Source organism: Phyllostomus discolor, chromosome 1 (genome assembly GCF_004126475.2).
Source record: "Phyllostomus discolor isolate MPI-MPIP mPhyDis1 chromosome 1, mPhyDis1.pri.v3, whole genome shotgun sequence".
In the NCBI taxonomy this organism is placed as follows: domain Eukaryota; kingdom Metazoa; phylum Chordata; class Mammalia; order Chiroptera; family Phyllostomidae; genus Phyllostomus; species Phyllostomus discolor.
In genome coordinates this window covers 8,410,536-8,435,122 of record NC_040903.2, presented here as the reverse complement: position 1 = coordinate 8,435,122, position 24,587 = coordinate 8,410,536, and the positions used below count along the sequence as shown (strand labels likewise).

At 44.7% G+C, this 24,587-nt stretch overlaps 1 protein-coding gene and 1 long non-coding RNA gene across 13 annotated transcripts in view; both read left to right on the top strand.

Annotated features, from left to right (window-relative positions):
* Window positions 1-24,587, top strand: part of LDB2 (LIM domain binding 2) — a 341,339-nt gene that overhangs the window by 32,709 nt on the left and 284,043 nt on the right. The window lies entirely within an intron of this gene.
* Window positions 15,620-17,781, top strand: LOC118499084. The gene is made up of 2 exons (XR_004901590.1): window positions 15,620-15,880; window positions 15,930-17,781. It is a non-coding gene; the product is annotated as an uncharacterized LOC118499084 (long non-coding RNA).

Sequence of the window (24,587 nt, the reverse complement as noted above, 5' to 3'; positions counted from 1 at the left end):
TAAAGAGCTACTGATACCTAATGGGTAGAAGCCAGGGATGCTCCTGGACATCAGACCATGCATAGGACAGTCCCCCTCCACCCCCCCCCCCCCACAGCAAAGAGTGAGCGGCCCGAACAGCAAGGGTGCTGAGGTTAAGAAACTCCGACTGGCCTACTGGGAGGTGGTACAACTGGCGGGGCTCTGGCTGACAATCGTAGTCCCCGCATTGTTTGTCACCCTGTCTGCTCAACTCAGTGAGTCCTTGCTTGCGTTTCCTTGTTGTACAGTAGGTATAAGAAGATAATAGAAATAATTGAATGGTTGGACAAAAATATTTTATGACCTTTCCAATGCTTGGTTTTATATATATATAGCGTTCCTCACAGACTCACAGCCAAGCCAGGAGGAAGTCCTCCGCACCCTAATGATGCAAACTGCTTTGGGGGTTTCCCTTTAGTTAACATGTATTCCATGTGAGCTGCTGAATCCTTGTTTCAGCACTAATGCCTGCCTTTTCGACAAATTATCTTTGATTGCTTTCTTTTTTGGCAGCTGTGGTTTTGCCCCTGGGGTACCCAGTTTTTTTCACTGGGCAGGTATAGATGCAGGCAGTAAAGAACTACAGTGTTGTCAAGGTCAGTACGTTGCTGGCATGAGATACGTTCACCAGCCGTGACTGAGTCCACAGTGTGGATTGCCACCAAGCCTGCTTTAGCACACAGTCTTCCACGGCATGGGCTGGTCGTGAGACGAGTGCGCGCTGAACGGAATCATCTTAGGACACTTTGTCAGGAACCCCAGAGCATGCACACAGAAGAGACCGCCTGTACTTGTACAGATGAAAGAACTGGGGGCCAGGGGTGCTGAGGGATTTGCTTGAGGTCGCACCGCTAGTGGGTGGCAGCCTCGGGGCCCTGGTTATAGGAGCGTGGGCACTGAAAACAGACCAACGGGCCACCCTGGCGTTTTGCATTCACTGGTGACCTGGCGTCATTTTCCTTCCATCGGAGCAGAGGGGGATCAGGTAGGTAGACGTTTAGGTCCCGTCTACCACAGTGGTGCCTGCTGGCCTGGAGACTGCACGTCTGCTCATGGACAAGGACCGCTTTGCTTTCCCCGTGACAGGGGGCCTCCTTGGACCTAACAGATGAAGGCTCCGAACTGGGCTGGACTTGCTTTCATGACATCTTTTTTGAAAAGTCCCATTAGTATTTAAATGCACAGGAAAGTGTAGGTGGAGGAACATGCCTGTCGGGCTGGAAGATGGTCCTCTCCAGGCTTCCAGAGCCCCTCGGTCTTTTCCAGTGTTTGTCGCAGCAGAAATCCGTGTAAGGAAGACCCTCTCTGGCAGGTTAGGGAGTGGAGGGCTGCACTGTGCGCATTTTTCCCCAGTTTGCGGTGAAGTAAGGACCAAATGGCCAGGTAGGCCTGGCTCTTTGAATCCTGTCTCCACGACTGACCTAACCTCTCCAAGAAGTTGACTCATCTGTCAAGTGGGGATGTAATAGTATTTGCCTCTGACTTGGAAAGGATGAAATTACTTTTAAATTTGCATGAAGTGCTTTTGCATAGTACCTGACAGACTTTAAGAGCTTAATATACAAGGCCCAACACAAATAACGCCCCTTTTATTACAAAAGCATAAGCATGTAATTCGGTAACACAACCAAATCACATTCAAGCACATCACATGATATTTAGGTGACAGTTCAAATTAGAAGTGCAAATGATTACACCCATATCATTACCCTGCCAACCCCCCTCAAGCAGGCGTTACTTCTGCCAGACCCTGTTCATCAGCAATTATTTTTTATTGTTGCTATTATTATTGTTATTTCACTATGAAATGTATCTTGCACATAGCAAGGTTTTAGGCAATGGTACTTTTTTGGTGAGTAACATCTCTGCCACCAAGTGTCTGTGTGTCCCAGAAAAACCGTACCCCCCCCAAGAAAGGCCTCAGCTTCCTGTCTTGAAGGAAATGAGAACAGCCCCTCCCGACTCAACACACTCTGTGTAATGAGTGTCTGAGCCTGTGATTCTGGCCCCCACGCAGGGACAGAATCCAAAGTGACAGTGATAGGAACACGCAATGTGAACCTACTGAGGATGCAAAGAACATGTCTCGCCAGGAGGATTCAGTGCTGAAGCTTCCCCCCTTCATCAAATAGAAGTAATGGGGTGGGGGACGCGGGGCAGGGAGAGACATCGGAAGAGCTCCAGTGCTGCCCAATAGATTCAAATACCACTTACTCCCTGGTTGACTGGCTCTTCCTAAGGGGCCCCTGATAAGCCGCCTGCCCTGCCACGGTCTTGACAACGGGAATGGGAGCCTCGCCTGAAGAGCCAGTACTCACAGAACTCGGGCAATTGCCAAAGTGGCGAAATGTCACGAGAACGGCATTTGTCTTATCTCTGGTGTGATTAGAGGTCTGGAGTAGGACTTCTGGGGATCCAAGGACATGGCTGTGACCTACAGACAGTGTTGTTAACCCCGCTTCTCTTAGCTGAGCTCCCTCATCTGTGAAATGGGAGGCAGGACAGTCGGGGGCTGGCAGGGCTTGCGGAGCTGATGCAGAGTGGAGTGCCTGACGTGCACGGTGCTCTCAAGAAACGCAGTGTTCTTTGGGATTGGTGTTTTAGGGTTCTTAGGATATAATCCTAGCAGTCCTAAAACACCAATCCAAAAGAACCCATGCACCCCAATGTTCATAGCAGCACAATTTACAATAGCCAAGTGTTGGAAGCAACCTAGATGCCCACCAGTAAATGAGTGGATCAAAAAACTATGGTACATTTACATAATGGAATTCTATGCAGCAGAAAGAAAGAAGGAGCTCCTACCCTTTGTGACAGCATGGATGGAGCTGGAGCTGGAGAGCATTATGCTAAGTGAAATAAGCCAGGCAGTGAAAGACAAATACCATAGGATCTCACCTTTGACAGGAACCTAAACAACAAAACAAAGAAACAAGCAAAATATAACCAAAGACACTGAAATAAAGAGCAGACTGACAGAGTTCAGAGGGGAGAGGAGAGGGAATTTCAGGGGAATTTCAGGGGAAAAGGGGAAGGGTTTGCAGGAACGAGTATAAGGACACATGGATAAAAACTAGGGGCGGGTGGAAATGGGAGGGAGGAGGGAAGAGCTGGGTGGGTGGGTTGGGATGGGAGTAAAAGATAGAAAATTGTGCTGCAACAACAATTTAAATAAAAGAAAAAAAAGAAAAAAAATGCAATGTTGTTGCTACTCGTTTTCCAAAAATGTAGCAGTCCAGCAAGGTTCTAAGGTCTCTTTTTGTTTAAAAGGGTATGATTTAAAGTTTGGAGGCTGAGCCGATTACCTGGCAATGAGCAAGATCGTTTAATGGATTAAAAAAATACCCTTAAAAACACGGACAACAACACAGAGAGAACTGTGCACTGACGCAGTTTGCATAGGTCAATAAATATTGTATCAGGTCCAGGATGGAAAAAAGGATGTTGCCGAAATCATTGTGATGCGATAGTCTAAAAAAATAAACCCAACAATGGCCAGTGTGCCGGCCAGCAGGAAGCCCCAACAATACCTGCACCTTTTTCCTGTGCCTTACCCGGAGTTCCTTCCAGGCGGCACAGATAACCCGCGGGTGATAAAGGCAGGTTTGGTGCCCGCTGGAAATAGAATAATTAGTGTCAGATTGTTATCTGATCATAACATGGACTTTGCAAACACCCCTCCCAAGCAGTGTTTAAGAAAGTTCCTTGTGTCTGATAAGGGGTTAATATCCAAAATGTATAGAGAAGTTATAAAACTCCACACCAAAAAAAAATAATCCAATTAAAAAATGGGCAAAGGGCCTGAATAGACACTTCTCCAAAGAGGACATACAGATGACCAGTAGACGTATGAAAAAATGCTCAACGTCAGTAATCATCAGAGAAATGCAAATTAAAACCACAACGAGATACCATCTCACACCTGTCAGAATGGCCATCATTAATAATTCAACAGATGACAAGTGCTGGCGAGGACGTGGAGAAAAGGGAACCCTAGTGCACTGGTGGTGGGAATGCAGCCTGGTGCAGCCACTGTGGAAATTCACTTCTGGGAATTTATCCAAAGAAACCCAAAACACTAATCTGAAAGAACATAAGCACGCCTATGTTCATTGCAGCATTATTTGCAATCCCCAAGCTATGGAAGCAGCCCACATGTCCATCAGTAGAGGAATGAATAAAACAACTATGGGACATTTACAAATGGAATACTACTTGGCCGTAAACATAGAAGAAAATTTTATGCTTTGTGACAGCCTGGATGGACCTGGAGAACATTATGCTAAGTGAAATAAGCCAGTCAGAGAGAGACACGAACTATTTGATTTCACTCCTGTGTAGAATCTCATTAACAGATTGAACTAACAAGCAAATCGGAGTCAGACTCATAGATGGAGAGCAGGCTGACAGATCTGGGGGAGGGTGGGGGATGGGGGGACCGAGCAAAAGGGAAAAGGACTCATGAACATGGGTAAGGGATGGTGGTTGTCGGGGGGAGGGGGTATAAGGGAGCTAAATGGTAATGGAAAAAATACAGTAAAATAATAAGCAAGTCCCTTGTGAGGAAAGAGTCCCTTTTTTCACTGGTGCAGTCCCCTCTGGGTCCTGCGGACCCACTGAGGCCCAGCTGCCCTGGGACATCAGCACGGTCTTGCCTCTGTCTCCAGGGCCGTTATTGCACCCTGTACAGCCAGCCCTCCTTGGGAGCGGTGACATAAACAGCAACTTCCTGTGCTTGGAGAGAGCTCCATGTGCGTGCTCACTGCTTACTCCGTGGAGCTTGGGCAGCCACTCCTGACTTAGGGCAGGGCTGTGAACCTGGATGAATGACTCATCCCCCCTGAGCCTCAGTTTCCCCACCTGTAAAGTGGGAGACAATGATCATTTAGGTCTCATTGGGTGTCATCAGGACTCTGTGAGATGGTGCTGGCGAAGTGTTCAGCAGTGCGCCTGTCTTCACTTCCTATATTTTAATAACGAAATAAATGGTAATTATTATTATTAATAATCCGGTGAGGGACAGGACACTGCCCATTATGGAAGTGAGGAACTGGGGCTCATCTCTTTACTATGTTTACTGAGTGGCCATGTCCGGGGTGGGGCTGAGATCATACTTTATCCTGGATGCTGGCAAGTGACGTGAAGGGAAAGCTGAGACGAGGAAGCGAGAGTCAAGGAGCTCAGTGCCAGGGGGGGTTTCCCTGCGGAGGGGACATGAGCCCGTCGTGAAGGGGGAGAGTGAGCCTCAGCACCGTCTCGGGGAATGGTGTCCAGGCAGAAGGGAAACTCTTTAAACATATTTGAAGACCCCTGCAAGGTTTTGTTTCTCTGGGTAGCAGCTATCAAGATTCACCATGTTAGAAATGAAAGCTGAGAAATTTTAAAAAACAGTTACTCTTCATTTAAAATGGCAGTGATATGAAGAAATTACGTTTTCTAAAAAAATTAGAAATTAAATGGGAATATTGGCACTGTTTTACATGGTTACACATTTCTTTAATGCTTGCTTAACAGAAGGTAGATGGATTCTCACATCAGCGTCTGCATTCAGCACACCGACATGTTGTTGGGTTGAAGAAAGGATGTACAAAATCAGCCTCACATTGTCTGGTGCTTAGAAAACAGGGGGACAGTCTCATGGCCTTTTGAAATAGTTCTTCTTCGTTCCTACCCCAAGGCTCTAGCAGTAGTAGTTTTGTGAAGATAAGTGTCAATGTGGAACCTGAAACCATACCATTGAACTTTTCTTGCTTTGTAATAGTAAAATTTATTAGTCTATCTTGCACTTTGAACAGATCTTTTAACCACTCATCAATTTGTAATGTCGTGCTTTGGTTATTTGAAAAATATCGGTTCACTGAATTTTGCAAATCTTCCAAATTTGACCCTTTTCATTATGCAGGGCCAAAAAATCACAGTTACTAATGTCACCGTCGACCTCATCAGTAAAGTTTTAAGTGCTGGGAAGCTGTCACGCGGTCAGTGGCGGATACAAGTTTACGGTAATTTAATTTGTGTTCGAAAGCCCATAGTTTGAACCTTGGCAACAAATACCGTCAGTTGTTTTCCTTGAAGTGATTGGCTCACCTCGCTCATCTTTGAGAAAGTGCCTGGCAAAATGTATCTCCGAATAACTATAGTTCACCTGTTGTTGTTTCAACTACAATGATGTTGGCTGAAATAAGGCACTAGTTGAGCTTAAACAGCCACACAAGTGTCTCTCCTACAGAAGGTATTCACCCTTATTTTGTCACTCAGAAGAGTAAAAAGGCAAGGACTCAATGGTAGGAGTGTAGAGCCATTTACGGTTTTTCCTGCTTCACCTAGGAATCTTTCTTCAGCTCCCAGGGCACAGTGTGAGGATGAAATGACTCCTGTTGGTGCGGCGCCCCTGCCTTGACTTTGCGCTGAGGCGCTGCGGTTTTCCCCGCCATGGCCGTGCCCGACCACTGCCAACGTCGACACAGAGAAAAAGGCAAATACCATACAATTATGATGAAAATAGGTTTGATCTCACGTATCCCCTAAAATCGTCTCGGGGACCATTGAAGCCGGCGGGTCTAGATAATGCGGAGCTTGAGCATATTTTTTTTATCTGTGTTTTCCTCTGCAAACTGGCTATTCACATCCTTTGCCAATTTTTCTATTGGGTTGTTTGTCTTTTTCTTATTGATTTTTAGAAGTGATGTATATGTTGAGAATAGAGCTTTTTGACACATGTATTGCAAATATTTCTTCCCCAGCAGGGGAAAGCCTACATAATATGTGCATCCATACATTATAAAACACTGCATCGCATAGAGTAATACAGAATATGCTAACCCAGAATGGCCTAAAAGATATTGTTTAGTGTAAAAAAGTGGCAATTTTCTGAGAATGTAGAGTGCATTTCTTATAAATTCCTTTCTACTACACAGAACAGTTATTTTATAAATATATATATATATATATAAAATTGTATAACTGTTATGTATAAAGCAGGCTTATATATACATACATACATAACTTATGTATGGAGAACGTGCATGTGTACCTGTAATACATACATTAGATACATAGGAAGATAAACAATGTCTTGAAGGATAAACACCCAAACTATAACACAAAATGATAAGAATCGTTGTTTGACATAGAGGGAAGACTCACATTTGTCTGGTATTCTGATTTTCTTTTCGTCAATAAGAATACATTTATGAATTTATTAACTAAAGTGGACAACTTGAAAAGATTTTAGAAACACGGCTTTCTGATCCTTGTAACGGTGCACGACAGACAGGATTTTCATACGCGATAGGAGGAGCAACAGTGGATGTGTGCTCGGAAAGATGATGGTGTTTTCTGGAAGCTGGAGGCTTTCCTGCAGGTGCTTTCTCCTGAGAAGTGGTGCCCACTTCACTGTCACGGGGCCGTGGGCAGAAGTTTTCCCTGAACTTAAAGTGACCTTTCCTTTTCCACTTTCCAAATTCTGACCAACTAATATAAATAATCCTCATTCAATATTTACCTAAAATCCAGGGTACAGTAACCACTGTGAACCAGGGCACTTAAAATATTTGGATCAGTTTGTTTGATTTAAATATTAGTGACTGACTTTTGCCATTTAGTCACAGCCTGACTTTCTTATATTTACTGTAGGAAAATAAATAAAGTTAAGTGTTTAGCCCCAAAGGCACCATTTAAGGGATTTAAAACAAATGTCACTGTTGCACGGAGTTCATCTAAGAAATGAGATCAAGAACTCCTAGAGAAAGGCTGACGTCAAATTAGGAAAAGCTGGAGCAAGTTGATTTCCTAGGTATTATCTTCCGAAGTTAGGTGTACTCCGTCTCTCCCATGATTCATACCAACAGAACATGCAATTGGATGATCAGAAATATTCATGGAACATCTTTTGTCCTGATGGTTCTTCCAGGGCTTTATGAGTGGCTTTCCCCGCGTGTGGCGGTGGCGGTGGCGGTGGCGGTGCCGGGAGCAGCCCACGAGTGGAAAGGTTGACCACTGCTGTGCACTGTAGGAGTGTGTGGGGGGAGGACAGGTCCATCCTGTTTATCTCATCCCGCCCGGAGCGGCAGGACTTACCCGGCAGAAGAAACATTTCCTTCCTCCCCGATCACGGGTAGAGCACAGGATAAGTTTGTAATTTTCCTTTAAATGCCTTAACGCTCTTGGTAAGGGTCCGAGCAAAGAAACTCAAATGTACCTACAGTCTATTCTATGCCAGGGAGCCTGAGAGGTCCTTTACATGTTTTTGATAACTGTATCTTCATTAAAAAAAACACACCAAACTACTGAATGGTTATTATCTCCAGTTTACAGCTGAGGAAGTGAGTTTGCCTGAGATCACAGAGCTAGAACGTGGCAGAATCGGGGTTGCTCCCAACTGTCTTTGACCTTAGAAATCAAGCCGGACCATCGCTCCTTCTTTCCTGCTAGCGATGGCAATAACAGGGCAGGCGGAGGGATTTTCCCAGGAGCCTCTTCCTTCCTCTGGCTCACAGTGGTGCTCCTCCTCACCTGACATGCTCTTGTCCTGTTGACATGGGTGGGCATCGTCGTCAGCCAAGTTTTGGCTGCTGTCTCTTCCCCATCCAGTAGCCCATGCCTCTCAGGTTATGCTCTAACGACCTTGACCTGCCTTTCACTGTGGACTAGCGTTACTCCTCTCCTGCCCTTCCTAAGCCTGTGTTTAGAAAGGATTGTGTAAACTCCTCTCCACTTCCCTTCTGTGTGTTCCCTGATAACGCGTTGCAGCTGGACTCTGCACCCCTCCCTTGCGGAGCCTGCCTCTCAGAGAGTCACTCACGCCCAGATGGCAACCCAATGAAGTTCTGAGCAGACTTACTGGGCCTTTCTGTTTTGATCACCACAATTCCTGCTGAGAAAGTCAAGCCCCTTGCTTCTCATGGTGCTGTTGTCTTAGTTTGTCATCTCCACTTCCCTGGCCGTTTTATAATTCAGTCCTTTTCATCCTCTTCTCCCTGCCGTGAGTGGTGTGCTGGGGTGGGCTCCTACCTGCTCGCAAAGGTCAGGTTGTAATTTCCCAAGAACTTTGTGAACCTATGAAGGTCATATTGGTCTCTTGAAATCGGCTATGGAGTTGTATTTACACGACAGAAATGGGCAAATGTTAAAGATCAGTCCCCCCTCCATCGCTAAGAGCATTAAACATCCACCAGCACCCCCACTGCTTCTACCCTCCCCCCCATTCATACGGGTGTTTTCTGAACAAGCCTTCTCCTCACTCAACACATTCTTTCTGGATGACAACTCTCCCTCCCCAACACACACAGACACACACACACACCCCGTCACCTGTACCCTTAGGATGTGTCTGCAGACCAAAACTCACTCCAAAGTTTCAGCCCTGTATGTCCAAACACTTCCTGAAAATGCACATTGGAACAGACACCCTAAGTTCACCAAGTCCCAAACTGAACTCGGCATCTTATTCTTTTCCTAGGTCCCCTACTTCAACTCACGTCTCCACCTTCTGCCATTCCAGAGATTGGGGGTGACCTCCGCTTCCTCAGCCATGCTGAGCCCGAGAAGACATTTTCTAAAAGGGATGGTCATTCATTCTAGGAGCTGGTTCTTGGGTGGTAACATGAGGGAAATGGTGATTTTAGATGAGAGTGCAGTTTTCTTTTTTGATTTTTGGACTGGTCCGATTTCTGCAGTGTGGGGAACCTGAGATACTAAGGTGCTGCCAATTTCTACTGTGAAAACACCATCCCCCCCACTGTGCTCAGGAAAGGAGGAAATAAGTTCACGTACCTGTATTTTGCACATATGAGGTGTGCCCATGTTTTGGGGTGCATCATACACAGGATTATTATAGCCATGGTATGTAATCATTATAGCCATGTATAATGTGCATCCTTATGTTTCCCTCAAAGATTTGAGCAAAAAAATGCACATTGTACATGGCAAAATACAGTCAATTAAGCATCCAGTAGATGCCAAAAGATTTCAGAAGCCTTTCCATACATAAGTTTACGCAATCGGAGTGTTTCCATGACATAGGTATTGCCCTCATGTTTTTACACACAAGAGATACGGAGCATTGGCTGAAACAGATGGCTTGTCCAGGGAGCACAGGATGTCCGAGGTCGGGCCGTGATCTGGGCAGGCCTCTGGGACTCCGCAGCTCGGGACCACTGCATTTCCCCGCACTGCCTCTGGCTGGGCGTGTCTGTGAAGGGATCTGGGCGCTGGCAGCTTGGCTGACAGACGGAGGGAAGGGCCTCTTACCCTCAGCCCTCTTCAGGGGCTCCGGAGTTCCTCGCTCTCCCCAGGGCTGCCTTCCCGTTCTCCCACATCTGCAACCGCGCTTGCCCGCAGAAAGACCTATGTGGCATCACACTTGTTAAAATACCTAAATGGGCCCTGGCTGGCGTAGCTCAGTGGATTGAGCATGGGCTGCGAACCAAAGTGTCGCAGGTTCGAGTCCCAGTCAGGGCACATGCCTGGGTTGCAGGCCATAGCACCCAGCAACTGCACATTGATGTTTTTCTCTCTATATATTTATCCCTCCCTTCCCTCTCTAAAAATAAATAAATAAAATCTTAAAAAAAATACCTAAATGGGTTTAGGTATTTTAAATACCTAATGTTCATTACTATTTTTTGGAGTCTTTAGGCTGAAAGGGTTTCCCTCTCTTGGAAAACATTGTTAAAGGCCTGGTTTTCACAATTTTTTTTTCAAGGGACCAGCATGCAAATGCCCACTACGAGACTAGCTTGCACACTAGGAGGGGTCAAGTGCAAAAGGGACTGGATGTGCAGCTAGGAGCTGGTGCCTCCCCTCAAGGTGCCGACCCACCAGCAGGAGACAGGCACCCTACTGACGAAAGGGTCCGAGAGTGGTAGGAGGGGAAGGAGGAGCCAGGGCCCACGGGTTCTTGGTGGCTGTTCTAATAGCTACTCCTACCCCTCAAAGGGTGTGCTGTTCACTGATAATCAGGAAGCCGCCATGTCCGGGAGTGTCACTCGAGACTACGTTAGTCTCTGTATTGTTAAATGGCTCCCAAACAATGAACGCTTCGTTAGAGCCAGAGGGACTTGAAGGAAGTCACAAACTCTCTAAGAAGGCTCCCCGGTGAGTCTCTGGTCTCTCCAGATACTCTTCTCCTTGTGTGGAATTCGGTCAGAACCTCAGTGTCTCTAACATTCGTTGCATCTGTATCAAACAGTTTTATACCGGGCATTTTGAATGAAGTAATGAACAAAGTTGGTACTGGTTCCTTTGTCATGGAGCTTGCATTGGGTGGAATCAATTTAAAAAAACATACTCTATCAAGTAGCATTTAGGTAATAGGAAGAAGTAAAAGAGAGTGATGGGGGAGAATATGTGTTTGGGGCTACTTTACACGGGCGTCAGAAAGTTCTCCCTGAGGAACTGGTATTTAAATAGAGAGCTGTATGCAAGAATCAACAGCGCTGTAGACACTTTGGGGAGAACATCTAGGTGGAAGCCAGTGGCAAACAGAGAAGGAAGAGGAGGGGGAGAAGAAAGAAATAAGAAAGGAAGGAAGGAGGGAAGAGAGGGAAGGAGGGACAGAGGGAAGAAAGAGAAGAGAAAACAGAAAAGGAAAGGAAAGAAAAGAAAAAAAGAAAAGAAAAGAAAAAGAAAAGAAAAGAAAAAAAGAAAAAGAAGAGAAAAGGGAATATGGCTGAAGCAAATGATGGGAGATTTGGTTCAAGAGATAGCTGGGAGCCAGCCAGGTTACATTCATCTACATAGACCAGGGAGAGGAGTTTCAGTCTGGGATTTCGCTGTGGTGCTTTGGGAAGGCGTCGGAAGGCTACAGTAGGTGAGTGGCGTACTCTGCCTTGCCTGTAGATACATCTTTCTGGCAGCTGTACTTGGAGGGAAGCTCAAGGAAGCTCCTCCAGGGCTCCACAGGGGACAAGGTCTGGCGTGGACCAGAGTGGAGGCAGAGGGGTTGGGGAGAAGTGCGTGTATTTGAGATGTGTGTCACTGAAGGACTTAGGAGTGGTAAAGGAAAGAGAAGAGTCAAACGTGTGTCTTCAGCAACTGTGTGGGCATGGCTACCATTGACAGAGATGGGGACTACTTAGATGAAGGTGGGGTGGAAGTTTGGGGAGGAAGGGGTTTTTCTTGCATCCAAGCACATGGCCCTGCCACCTCTGCTGAAATCCTGTCCAGGCTGGGGAGGGTCAGGCTGGCCGCCCTGCTGCGGGGGGGGGGGTGTCTCTGAAGGGGAAAACCTGCTCACGGGCCAGGCCGGACTCGGCCTTCTCACACCTTTCGTCCGCATACACGTTCTTCTTTCTCTGGAGACACACGGAAGACACTTGCTGTCTCCCCAGAGAGTGTTGCCGAAGATATGCATACCCAGATTTTTGACATTGTTTCAACACATTCACATTTCAGACGCGTTTGTGTGAGAACGCCGTTAATGAGATCATCATGCACATACACGGCTTTCTCCGAACCAACTGGGTCATCTCCGTGTGGGACCGCGTTCTGTGGCCTGAGTTGTGAATGGCATGCTAAGCCTTTTGTGATGACTTGTCACCCAGACACTTGACGTACATATTTTTTTGCTTTTTGTCATTCACTTTGCACTTAGTTTTAATGTAGTATATGCTTATTGTATAAGAAAAAAAATTGAGACAAGTAGATAGATTTAAAAAGAAAATACCATCTGGCATCTCACTACCCAAAGACCTTGATAGTTAAGTATTTGGCTCATTTTTTTTTCCAGTGTATTTTCTTTTTCACTTTTATCACAAGGGCCAATGTTGTGTTCTGCATGCATATTTGGCTTTTTTTCATTGGCATTATAGCAAATGTTTAAAAGTAAGACTTCCGAAGGGTTCCTCAGAGAATATTTCTCACAACATTTGCTGAGTATTTCCACCCATGAGATGACTTCTTTATGGTTAGAGTTTTAATGATGCTGTATCTTAATGCCACTATGGTGAAGACACTTGGTTATATGGATTCTTCTACAATTTGAGTGACACCCTTAAGGGGGTCACAGTGTCGGAGTGCAGATTTCCGATGCAGGGACAACACCAAGTGTCCAACAGGGTGATGCGGTTGACCTTCCCATAGTGTGGACGTACGTGGTCATTCGACCCCATGCAGGCCTCTGTCAAATGACACTCTCAAAAGAAACATTTGCAGATTTGATCAACAAAAAAACCCCGTTTCGTGTTGATATTCTCATTAGTATTCTGTGGCTTACTAGTGTGAATGAATTATTTCTAGATATTTGTTAGTCATTACATTTCCTTGTTTCCGAATGGTCTGTTTTTTGCCTTTCCCCGTTCATCGGTGGAATCTGTTCTTTTTAAGACACTTCCCTGCCCTCCGCTGCATCATTCCCCCCCTTATTTTGTTATAAAAACACTTGTAGGAGATTTTTTTTATGAACTGCAGTCCAACTAACTAGAACGTTAAGCATTCAAATTTTGGGTGAGAGGCAAATTGAAAAGAGAAATATGTGACACTTTCAAAGTAGAGAAATTCCTACAAAGTGCAGTCTCTCTCCAGCTCCCAGTATAAAACTCATCAAAGCAAAAACTGGTTTATTTAGACGTCTGGGAAATACGCTTCGACAAACATCCACTTGATGACTGCCAGCATCGTAAAGAGACTCTGATATCAAAAATCCACAGGCACTGCTGAAATCAATGATATTTTTTTTATGAAAAAGTGCTCTTTGCTGACTCATTTGCCTTGTCCAGGTGATGTGGCTTTAGCCTGTTAATAGGAAGGGGGGCCTCATTTTAATATCAATGACGTGATAGAATCAATGAGGAGCTCCGTGCTTTCTTCCTGCTTTAGCAATGCTTGCCCACGGTTGCTTTCCAGTGTGTTCCAAGATATACATATTCAGTGCTTTTATAACTCTAGGAATACTCTCTCCAGCTACCAGAGAAGGTAACAAAACATCCTTCAGAAGCCTGATTCCTACGCACCGTAGGCCATAAAAAAGATGTGCGTGGAATCTCTAGCTCCACTTCCAATACGTTCCCATGCAACCGGTTCCGTTAGAGTTTGATCTCTCACTCGCCTGCAGCACGAGAGACCTGTTGGTTGCTTTCAGGGTTTAACACGGTGCCCACCCCGAAATCAGGTGAGTGCAGGTGAGACAAAACCAGGAGTTGTGTAGGGCACAGAAAAGCCATGTTTGCAGAGGTTCTGAAAAAGTGTGCTCGTGGTGTGAAGAACCAGTAAGAACAGGGAAGGAGCACTCCGAACCACCGATTGAAGAAGTCATTGACGACAAAGATTCAAGGTGAGGAAAGGTAGGGGGAATATCTTCCTCAGTGCAAAGACTCAGTTGGATTCCTCAGAAATTAAAAATGTTTGTTCTTCAAGGAGAGAGCTCAATTACCCCATTAAAAAGCTGAATTAGAAAAAAGTACTTACTAACAAAATAACAGGAACATCCTTAATATATCTTTACTGTTTCGAGGGCCAGGAGGGAGCCACAAGAGCTCTTGTGAAATGAGGTTTGAAAGGTCCTTTTCCAGATGTGTAGCTACAGAAATGCAAATAAAAATTGAGTGAAAGGATGTCCTATTAGTGAAAGGATGTCATTGTCCAAGGAATTTGAATTGAGGGAGCCCCGGGAAACGGAGAGGAGGGAGGTATGTAGTTTTACCTCGACACCTATTACTTGCACAAACACTCAAAAATTGGTTTTTAAAGAAATACAACTTAAAGAAATATATAGCCCCATTTTTATGCTATTTGATAATGCCTTTAATAATTTGTAGAATGAGAGTATCTTATTTTTTTTAGTGCCTGGCATTTACATTTTAATGAACTCCAATATTTAACATGGAAGAACTATATACAGGGAGGGGCAAAAGTAGGTTGACAGTTGTAAGTATGTGAATGAAACACAGAGTTTATTCTTGTAATTGCTAACTGGTGTATCTGTTTTCCGTACAAAGAACTGTAAACTTACTTTTGCCCTGTGTAACTTACACCCAATATTTAACATACAGAATCTGTGGAAGTCATTCACTCATTTGTCAAGTATTTCTTGAGCTGGACCCTCTGCTGGTCTCTGGGGACTTAATAAAAACGAAAGACATGGTCCTGCCCCTATGTTGCGTACATATGAAAAGTGCATTCTTAGGAAATAATCCAGCACGTGGAAAATGCTAAATTTACCAAGACATTTATTACGGCATTACTTTTAACACTAAAATTGGAAGCAGCCTCGCTGTTTAAAAACTAAGGAAATTATTATCTGTAATTAATTTATTGGCTGTAGCTATTGAACACGGTGTCTGTGAGAAACGTGTTTATGCTACATTAAGTAAACATGCCAAGAGTACAGATTTGTACACGCGGAATGATTAGACTAATGCCAATAATGCAGGAAGGAAAAATACAGCAAAAAGAAAAAGAAACGATCCTGGCTGGCATAGCTCAGTGGATTGAGCGCTGGCTGTGAACTAAAGCATCACAGGTTTGATTCCCAGTCAGGGCACATGCCTGGGTTGCAGGCCATGACCCCCAGCAACCGCACATTGATGTTTCTCTCTCTCTCTCTATCTCCCTCCCTTCCCTCTCTAAAAATAAATAAATAAAATCTTTAAAAAAAAAGAAAAAAAAGTTATGTGATGAGATTTTGGTGGACTCTCCTTTTCTCTTCGCAGTATTTCCCTTGGTTGAAGTATAATGGTAACAGTTTCCCCCGGAAATAAACTTGCTCTTCCAGGCTTCCTGAGCTTTAATACATTTGCTCATCTAACCGTCTCCGTAGCCCTGCGTTACTGACCAGGGAATTGGGCAGCAGGAGTTGTTGAGCTTGGACTCAGACCCAGGAGTTCCAGCTTCAGAACCTGACTTCTCAACTCCGTGCGCCGTGTTCTCAGAGAGAGAAGTTGGTCTGGCTTTACACGTGCACATCACAGCCATGGTTGCCAGGGTGCAAGCTCTTCTGTCTTGTGGATGAGGTGGAGATCCTAGGGATACCCGCTGCCCGGAGACCGCTGGGGAAAGCCTCAAACCCAGAGGGTAGGCAAGAGTCAGTTTACAGTTGCGAAGCCATCCTTTGGAGTTAAGAAAGCTACTGCAAGAATCGTAACCACCTTTGTTCCGTATGAACATCTGTAAACCTACTTTTGCTCACCCTGTACATTCAAGCTGGTGAACCTTTTTGGTGAATTTTAAGTTTCCATTCAAAAGGCAGTTTGTGGTGCATATTCAGAATATTTTTGAGTGCCTCGATAAATGTGTATATAACAAATCTGGGATGCTGTGAATCCACTCACATTTTCTATGTTCAAAAATAGACCTTATTAAATAATTTGAAACACATTTTTGTTCATGTGTACAAATGCAAATCAGCTAATTTATATATTTTTAAGTCACTATTTAGAACATGAGTTTTTTCTTAATTCATGAAAACACTACATTTTGTTGATGTACACAAATGTAAATGAGCTAGTTTACGTATTTTAAATAACTGTTTATAGCATGCATTTTTTCCTTAATTGGTGAAAAATGATATTGAATAAGGTCTGTTTTGAAAATTCGTTTCTTCTGCTGAGTCATCTTCTCTTTGCTCTTTCTCCCTTTCTCTCTGACATCCTCAGTTCTTCGCTTGCTGTGATTTTCCTGGCTTTCTCCTTTCGTGGAACCAACCCCTTCAAGGTCAAGAAACCACTCTAATTTGCACTTGGGAGATATTTGTCAACGAAAAGTTTCAATCCCCAACAAGCGACTGGGATTCTGGGCTTAGGTTGCTTTATTAAGCTTTGTATTTGTTGACTCTGGGTAAAAAAGTAATATGTGTAGAAGAATTACAAAGGTGACTCTTCAAAGCCTGTGGGAGGATCATAACCTTAAAACGTGCTCGCTCAAAGCCATGAAAACGGATGAGCTCCCCAAGAGCCACACAGCAATATACCTTTATGGGCGTCTAGAAGGAATACGTGAATTCCACGTGGGCCTCGATAGCCTTTTGCAGAAAATGGGGAAGAGCTTTGTGTTCCAGGCGTTTACGATGTTTCGGGTTGCGTCATGTGCATCTGACATTTAACTTGAAAGTGGTCCATTGAAAACGTCATCTGGTTTTCATTTGTCGGGGCCCCCTTGAAAACGCGAGGGTGGACTCTGGGACTGCCTCGGGTCCTCCCAGCTCCAAGGCTTCTGTGGTTGTTCGAGTCTACGATAAATGCAGATTTTATTTGCTAGCGCAACCGTAGGATTTTAGAGTTTATAAAACATTTTCCACATACCTCATTCTGTCTTAAAGGAGGGTAAGAGGGGGGAAGTCCCAGTTAAATCTAGGTTAGGATACAGAATATCCAACACCTTCGATATTTTTCTATGTCGTTTGCTTTTGAGATGGAAAGGAATGTTCTCATTCAAAGGTAATTCTGGGAGAATGAGAATCTTACTCACATCCAACACCTTCTAAAGGATTATCAAACACCTGTTAAAGAGGTGCACGCGTGATGTTTCATGCCACTGAAAAGTGGTTTCACCAGGTGGAAGAATTTGAATAAATCACGGCCTGATCTAATTTAAATATTCGGTTCATCGGCTTCAGAGAGTTGAGGGACAATATTGATTTTTTTCTGGGATCGTGTGAATCCACTCACATTTTCCATGTTCTAAAATAGACCTCAGTCTGCTGGTTGCGTTAGCTCTGCTTTCCCGGGAAACTCAGGTCTGTGCAGAAATGTCAAGGCTAGCTGTGGTTATGCCTGCCCTGAATTTTAAAAAATGTAATAACTGAATCTTTTTCTACAGGGCCTATGGAAAAAAAAATGGCATTCTATAATTTTCCTGAGGGTCTTGGGCAGATAAGGCCGGGCATGTGTGGTGTACCCAATCAAAACACAATTTCACAGGTTGTGAGTTTGCATGCGACACGGTCCCTCCCGTGGAACCTGGGTTTGGGTGTGCATGCAGAAGTGGGGGAACGCCGCTGCGACCAAGCAGATCCCTCTGGGCACTCAGGCCATGTCACTGGTAGCAGGTGCCCCCTCGTCTCCCCGGAGTGGGACCGGGGAGCTCTGGGCTCGTGGCCTCAGGCTGAGGAGGAGGGGATCCCTTTGCCTGTTCTTAGATGAGAGGATGAGCAGTGTGTCCTATGAAGAGCCCTCGAGTTCTCAGTCCTGTGTGTGTGTGGGGGGGGGTTGTGCACACTGTGCCACGTGCTAGAATATTTTCGATCGTCTTTGTGAGCTGCACATCTTTGCCCGAGACTGAGAGATGCCAAGTAAGTTGTCCAAGGTCAACGTTCATGGGCTAACCGTGGTGCTGTCCTATCATTCCCATAAACCAAAGCAGCTTCTGTGCTGGAGATGTGCTACTAAAGCCACATGGTAGACATCATCTTTCTTTAGCCCTTTGCGATCCCCAGGTTGGCTTTCTGGGAGTTTTCCTCTGTTACGGCTTTCTGCACAAATGGTCGGTGACTGGGGAAGGTGCAATAGAAAATACTAGTATGCATTTTTGCACCGATTTGTAATCAGGCTCATTCATAAATAATGTGGGGTGCATATATATATATATATATATATTTACACAGCCGTGATCATGTGCACATGTAAACTTAGATGACACTTTGTACCTGAAATCCTCGTGCCTGTCAAGTTTCCCACTGTTTCCGAGGCTCATTGGGCTCAGGGCCTGACTTTGCCGTCGCTGGCTGATGGGTGTGGAGCAAAGTTCCTCAACTTCTTAAATCCCGAGCTCCTGATCTGTGAGGTGATTATAATATGTCCTTCCTGATCGTGTTTTCAAGAGGATAAGAAGGAACGATGAGCCTGCAAGAGCCTTATAAATTGGAGAGGGCTGTGGATACGGCAGGTCTGTGTTACTGGCATGTAGGGGTTAGAAGACCTTGGAGGGCCCTTTCAATCCGAAGACCGGGTGAGCTGAGTGACAGTGTTGGCCACTTCCACAGCTTCCCTGCAGCGTGTGTGCGTGTGTGTGTGTGTGAGTGTGTGAGTGTGTCATTAACGGACCTGTTCGTACAGAGCTGGGTTCACACAGAGATGTTCCCTCATCTGCCCACCAAGAATAATACTTTCCTCATGGTTTAAACAAGAACAGGATGTGATGCTCATTGTGCTCTGCCCAGCACATGGGTAACTCTCAATGTCAGTGTCTTTCTCAGTTGAAACATTTCTATAAAGAGTGTGAACTACATCAGTTTTTAATATCTGTTCTACCATTAATTAGCCACCCACCCCACCCCCTATGAATTATGACAGATTCCTTAACTTGGACAAATTACTTAAATCGTGACGTATTTCTCAACTTGAGAAAATTATTTAATGTTCTCAGCCTCAGTTTTCTCATCTGTAAAATGAAGATAATTCCCACCAAAGTGGGTCATGGTTAGGCTTAAATATAAACATGTACGTTAAGTGCCTGGAACATAAGCTTAAAGAATACTTTATCCTCCCCTTCCTCCTCTTGCATTGTTGGGAGAGCAACTTCAATCCTGCCTGCGGGAAGCATTTGGGAAACGCGCTCTTGTGTTCCGTGGGATTTTCTCGCTAACACGGAGCACACTGCCACCTCCCATTGGTCCCAGGGAAGGGGACTTAAGGATGGAGGGCAATTGGAGCCTTCTGAGGTGAAGTCACTGATCTGGCTGTGCCTATTGGACCTTTAGAGTAAGTTCTTCCAAAATGCATGACACTGTGTATACTTTGTACCATTGTTTTTAAAAATTTAGATTTAAATATTTTTTTAAATGAAATGCATTGGAATAACTTTGGTTAATAACATACCATGTCAGGTGTACAGCTTCACGATACGACATTTGCGCACTCTATTGTGTGCTCTGCACCCGAATTCTTTCCTCGGTGCCTGGCGGGCTGAATCATTTATCAGCCTTAATGGACAACAGGCTAATGTCTTTGCCGGCGCGCTCTGAGTCGCCCGCTTTGCCAGGCAGAGAAATGGTGGAGCCGAGTTTGTGACCTCAGTGTGTGCTGGGAGCTCTGCAGCAAGGCGCTTCCCCCAGGGGTGTTCTCAGAGGGATGACGGTCCCGTCTGGGTGTCCCGTAAGTACTTGCCAGGACCCACACTAACACCCCAATAGAGCTCCCTAAATCTTGGCGCCGAGCTCTCGGCTGTAGGTTGCACAGGCGTGTAGCTTGTGTCTTTAAAGGCCAAACGGGAGCCACAAGCATGCTTGTGAAGTCAGGTTTAAAAGTTGCTCGTGCAGATGCGGAGCTGCAGAAGTGTCAGCGTGGCTGTGGCGGAGAGGGCTCTCATGGTCGGTCACCCGCGGAGGGATTTGAGGCAGCGGGCCGGGACGGAGGAGAGGAAGGTGGGTTGGCTTTTCCGCTTCCGCTGCTCGCTGCTCGCTGATCTCCGTCTCTCGTTTCCTTCAGTTAGGGAGAAGGCCCGCTTCCTCCAGCGCAGGAGCCGGAATGTGCCTTTCACTGGCTCGTTCGGTTCATGTATTTCTAAGCCAGAAAAAGTCCACGTTGTAAGAGAGGTCATTGCTCAAGAAGATGTATAGATATCTTAGCTGTTTATGTAAACAAGGTGTTCATTTTCTTTAAATGAAGGTGGAGTGAAGCTTCTTTTAGTGCAGAAAATCTTACTGTCACTGTGCCCAAGCCACGTGAGATGCAATCGAGGCAGAAAGCCTTGTCTCCGCATTCGGAGATCTCAGGGTCTCATGTACAAGGTTTCTGCTTCACAGAAGTTACCCAAGGTGCATCAGAGCTTTCCATGAGCTAGAGCGCTAAGTGCTGGGAAGTTCAGATATGCAAACATGTTCCTGCCTAACAAACAACCACCATTTGTTGTTGTTGTTGTTGTTGTTGTTGTTGTTGTTAACCCAGTACATTAACAACTTTGGCTGTGCTGAACTGGGTGGTCCTCCTGCTATTCTCTCCTGGGATCACTGATGTGACTGCAATCTTCTGGCAGCTCCTCTGGGGCTGGATGGTCACAGGCAGCCTTGTGTAAGTGTCTAATAGTTGGTGTTGGGGGTCGGGTAGGGCCATGTGTCTCCAGCAGGCTAGACTAGACTTTTTCGTGGTCAGGCAGCATTCTAAGAAACCAATTCCAGTATGCAAGTAATGTTCACATCTCTACTTACATCCTGTTTACTAATGTTCCATGGACCCAGACAAGTCATGTAGCCAAGCCCAGAGTCAACATGGGAAGAGACTATGCCAAGACATGGGTACAGGAGGCATCATTCATTGGGGACCATTTCTGCGACAGTCAACCACAGGCTCTGACCTAGGTGATAACAGCAATTGTTTCATTTATGTAGTACCTCATTGATGTATGTGGTATGGGGCTTGATGCTTCAAATACACTACTTTATTAAATCTTTATGATGATGCTTCAAGGTAGATATATTATTCCAAATTTTTTAGGTCAATTAAGTTTGCCTACAGTCATACAGAGGGGAAATGGCCAAGATTTTAACATTGAACAGAATACTTCTGTAAAGACGCAGGGCTCTAAGGATGGCTGAGTTTGAAAATACACACATACCCTTGTTGCTCCCGGGTCCCAAGGAAGCCCACATGGCCCTGTTTGCCCGCTCGGCAAATCCACCTCCTCTGCCTGGACGTCAAGGCCCTCCACACTTGGGCTTCATCTTGTTTAACCATCAGTACCTTCTCTGCTATAAGCCTCTCACAGCTCCATGGCCAAGGTCATCCCTGCTATCAGGTCTCCTCCCCCTTCCCAGCTGTGTTCCCCTGGCCTGAACTGCCCTCTTCTTTCTCCTCTGCCATTTCCCCTGTAAGTCATTCACACCTACCGTCTGTTGAGTTCCATCTAGGTACCAATCACTGCTGCGCTCAGAATTTTATATACAATTTTATATCATTTCATTCTTAGAACAGTGTTCCCATTGTAAAAATGAGATCACCGAGGCTTATAAAATTTAAATAAGGACACTCTAGAAGTAGCCTGTGGGCTCCCTGCTTATGCACGTCCTTCCCCCTAGCCAAGCTTTTCAATCAGTTCACATGAGTTTTAGATTGGAGTCCCATAAACTCAATAATTTGAGTTTCTTCACATTTTGAGAGTGAGGCCAATAGTGGAATGTTTATCTGCCTTTCTCTTTTTTGTTAATGACCTTGGTTCACACCAAGGGCTGCTCGATGATTCATGCAACCATTGTCATTGGAGAATGAAGGTTTTTTTTTTTCTATTGATGACTCACGCTGTAAAGTACCAGACAGGGATGTTTTGGAGCAGGTGTGCCGGTGCCCAGCGTGCACAGTTCTTCCCAATTCTGTGTTTAGTGTTAGGAGCTTACCATCTTCCTTCGTGGGAGTATTTACACCACAGGCATTGGCAAGCACTGCAAGCCAGGGGTCTCCACATCTCCAGCCCTGAAGCTCCCTTTGCCAGCACATGACTATGGCACAGCTAATTTAAGTAGGAGGCCAGGAAGGACAGCTAGCTGGTGTGATGGGGAAGAGAATTCTACCTCTGAAAAATGGGTGTATTTTTGGAGTCACCTTAAAACAAAACACTGCACTTAAATGATGGCTAAAATTATCTGCAGACGACATCAAATGTTGACAAAGATGTAGGGTAAATTAAAACTCTTGTATATTGGTGGTAAGAGGATAAAATGGTGTGACTAGTTTGGAAACTCTTTGGCAGTACCTTATAAAGTGAAACTTATACCCACCCCTATGACCCAGAAATTTCATTCTTAGGTATTGACCCAAGAAAAATGAAAACTTATGTCCACAGAAAGCCTTGTACAAGAAGAGTTATAGCGGCTTAAAAAATGATGGCCAGAAAACATAGCAGGGAAAGGGGTGAACAGTTTGGGTTTATCCATATAGTGAAACACTACTCAGCAATAAAAAGGAATGAACCACTGATACAGGTAACAATGTAGAAGAATCTCAAAATATTATGTCACATGAAAGAAGACAGAATAAAACGGTATGTACTGATAACCCATTTATGTGACCTTCAAGAACAAGCGAGTCTGTCTGTAGCAATGGACCAGGACATTGACTACCTCTCAGGGAGAGGCTACGATTGGTGATAAGCCTAAGAGAACTTTCTACAATGAGATCGACGTTCATATTTTGAAAGGGATTGTGGTTACATCGGTGTGTATATAGTTTTTGAAACTCACATTGTAAACTTGAGATCTATGCACTTCATGATACGTAAGCATGATGTCTACTTAAGAAATCAGGGTCCACATTCTTGAGTGCAGGATGTGGCTGGAATGGACTCTTCTTCCATTGTCCTTGTCATGTGGGAACTAAGCGGTCGGAGTCCAGCGACCTGGGGTCTAAATGCCATCTGCACTGCACGCCACCTCTGTGATGTGGGGAGTCACTCAGCCTCTCTGAATTTCAGCTTTCTCTTCTGAAATATAGAGATAATTTATTCATTTGTTCTTTCAACTAATCCACGTGCAGTGGCTGTGTGCGTTGTAACAATAGGACAGTGGACAAAGCAGCCCCTCCCCTTCCCTCACGGATCCTACCCTCTAGTGCTGTTACCTCCAGGGGTCACGTGCCTTCAGGGGGTAAGACAATAGTGGGTGATGGGATGCGGTTGCAAACCGGGAGCATGTGCCTGTGTAAAGGGAAGAACCTCTACTCTGCTCCAGTTAATTCCAGTCCTGTGCATGTGATGACCCAGTCTGCCAGGTCTGGTTTTCCACAGAATCTGGAAATCCTGGTTGTGAGAGTTTCACATTTCATTCACTTTTTTTTTTTCAAAAAAAAATTACAGTCCAAACACTTAGATTTGTGACCTCTCACACAATTTACTCATTCATACATTTATTTATTTATAAACCTCTGTCCGGGGTGTATCCTATCTGGTCTTTTATCACTGTTTCTGATTCCTTATGAGTGAACTAGGAATATTCAACTCAAAGGTGGAATCGTATGGTAGCTGCTCAGTGGAAACCAAGTTGAGGTTCTTTTCTCACTCAGTCCCTCAACTTACAGGGTTTTTCTAAAAGTTCAGAGGGTCTTGCAGTTTTGGTTTTTAGGAATGTGAGAGGTTCTCGATTTGAACCTCACCCAACAAATATGTCATTTATGTCCCCATTTGTCAGCAGTATTGATAACATTTACAAAGGTCCCTTGAATCTGATAATCCTAATCTGGGCAATAGCTTTATCAGAGCTTTGTAGGGAGATTGGTAAAATGCTGCTCAAAAAGTCAAAACCAGCTACTGGTTTCCATTATTATAATCCCTTTCAGGACTCAGGGTGTGTAATTTTGTTGCACCATGAATTTTGACATTAGACTGTAAAAGCAGAGTTAGTGTTAATGTGCCTCGCAAACAACCGAAATCATAAATCTTTCTTTACAGAATGTTAGGCCTTAAAAACTCATCTAGTCTAAGGAATATAATCAGAATTTCTTTATATTTCATTGTTTATAGGTATCAGCATATAATGCAACCAAATCAGATTGAGATATTATCCTTTCCCTATAATTTCTCCAGTATCATCCTTACCCTTTCTTCCTGTTAGTCACATTCTAGCTACCCTGGCTCTCCTAATTATAAGCTGGGCAAGTGACCTTGGACACGTTTTTTTAACCTCTCATTATACCCACTTTCTTTCTGTA